A 2482-nucleotide genomic window follows, 5' to 3' on the forward strand; every position below is an offset into this window, starting at 1 on the left:
CATTGAACAGCAGATTTAAATACCTGAACATTTGACATTTAAGCCCCAATATTTCAACAATTGCTACAAATTGCTACAAATCTGTGGATGTCCAGTCATTATGGCATAAACAATACGTTGAAGGGTACATTTAGTTCGTTCTGTGATAATGATGTGCCGTGCATGTTCAATCATGTAGCCATTACATTATTTCAGGCCATTTTCCAAAGCATACTTTTATTCTTTACTTTTTCACATTTAGGGGGGGAAAATCCCCAGATTTTGCCCAGACTTATCAGGTGCCCCCTCCTCCTGTATCCACGCAGATATTGAGGGTCAGATGCAGCAGGGATAAGAGAGTCTGCTAAATGCCAAAGCATGGGAGAGGTGGTTACGGACTCGACCAACAGGCTGCTGAAAGGGATGGGACTCGGAGTAGGGGTCATCAATGTGTCCGCTGTCCGCACAGACAAAATGTGTCCGTGGCAAGACGTGGCCTTGTCCGGTGGCAAATTTTAGATTTTTTTATTTTTTACATAACATTTTAATGTTCTTACAGTATATTGATCATAAGACCCAATTACTGAATGTCAGTCTCCCGGTTTTCCTCAGAATATGTATGACACTGATTTACTATGACACATTAGGAGTCCACTAGGACAGTTATGAAACGTTTTATTTTCAAGGAACCCCATAACTCTGCACAAATGGACTATGGGTCCATTTGGTACACTCTCAGAGTTACTGACCTGTAAAGGTAATTTAAGGCTATAGCTCTTTATGTGTTTCCAGTAATATTTTTGTATGTCCATGGCAAAAAAAATTGTATGTCCATGGCAAAAATGGAATTTTTACAAAAATGTCCACCACAAGACAGCCATAGTCATCTCAATAGTCATCTTAATGTACTATCACGATGAAAACCAATTTTTCTTTTTTCTTTTTACATAATTTATTTTAAATATTCATGTTATATTGTCATTAGAATCTTAGTATTTTGCCAATCATTTGGGGGCCCACTTGCAATATCCTCATGGGCCGTCAGTGCGCCGCGACCCACAGCTTGAGAAGCACTGAAGAAAGACAGTAGACTATGCAGTCTATGCAGTATGAATTTTCAGCCACATTCTTATGACATTCTCATTTGTTTATTGAAACAAATGAACACAAAGTACCTTGTAAAGCCAGTTGCCCAAGTTGTGTGTGTGTGTGTGTGTGTGTGTGTGTGTGTGTGTGTGTGTGTGTGTGTGTGTGTGCGTGCGTGCGTGCGTGCGTGCGTGCGTGCGTGCGTGCGTGAAAGAGAGAGATATCATTTAAGGTATTTCACAATCACACTATCCCTTTATGAACAAATTTGGTAGGATAACCATTCCTAAGGCTAACAAGTTTTCATTCAAGGTAGATTATTTTGGGCTCAGCTGCAGAATTACGTTTCTTCCTACTTCCTTCTGCGACTCTTGAGAAGTGAGATCAGAGGACAAAGGTCAATGTGTGAATAGAACTCATTCACTCCCAGTATTTCCCAGACCGGCTGTGATGTTGTCACTGTACTGTGACGTCAGTCAGCGCTACACTGCACCTGTAGCATTCCACCTCAGTGATTCAGAAGAACATTTTCACGCAGACGTGTGTTAAATAGAAGCGGCAGGTGATGATGATACTTGCTGCTTTGAAGCCTAACACAATTCAACAACGGCCAGAAAGCATAAATAACCACAGAAAAATATTTGGAAGTTAGTACAATATACAGTACTTTTCAGTGATACAATACATGACACCCATCCAGCGCATTCCAAGCTGGTTATATCACATGCTAAATCCTGTTTTATATTTAGCTGTATTCATGTGTCACATAAAGAAAATAGCTGATCCACTCCGCAGCTTGTAGATTGACTATTTGTCGGTATAAATCAGGCACAGAAATGTTATCTTTTATTTAATGCAGTGATGGAAGAAGTACTCACATGTTTTACTTAAGTAAAAGTATCAATACTGCAATGTAGATATACTTTGTTACAAGTAAAAGTCACATATTCAAAACGTACTTGAGTAAAAGTACAAAAGTATCGGCATCAAAATATACTTAAAGTACGAAAAGTAAAAGTACATATTGTGCAGAATGTCCCATTTCACAGTTCAAAATGTATTTTTTTTTTTTTAAATAGCCCATCTACAAGCTCACAATGCATCACATTGCCACGCATTGTAACTACCTACTGTAGTAGTAACTGTAACTAAAGTAACTAGTAACTAAAGTTTTGATATACAGTACTTGTAGTGGAGTAATAGTACAATATTTTCCTCTGAGATGTAGAGGGGTAGAAGTAAAAGTAACAGATCTGTTATTCCATGTGATTGTGGTTTGGGTGCATTCCATGCCCTGCTTGCCACACCCCCAACTTTTTCTGGGGAATGTGGAAGGAGGACTTCCTTGTAGAGGCAGAGGTGGAGACTCCAGCTGACTCTCACAGTCACAGCCTGATCCTGCCCTTATTTACCTGTT

The sequence above is a fragment of the Gymnoscopelus microlampas genome (assembly GCF_963454915.1).
Source record: "Gymnoscopelus microlampas genome assembly, chromosome: 4".
In the NCBI taxonomy this organism is placed as follows: Eukaryota; Metazoa; Chordata; class Actinopteri; order Myctophiformes; family Myctophidae; genus Gymnoscopelus; species Gymnoscopelus microlampas.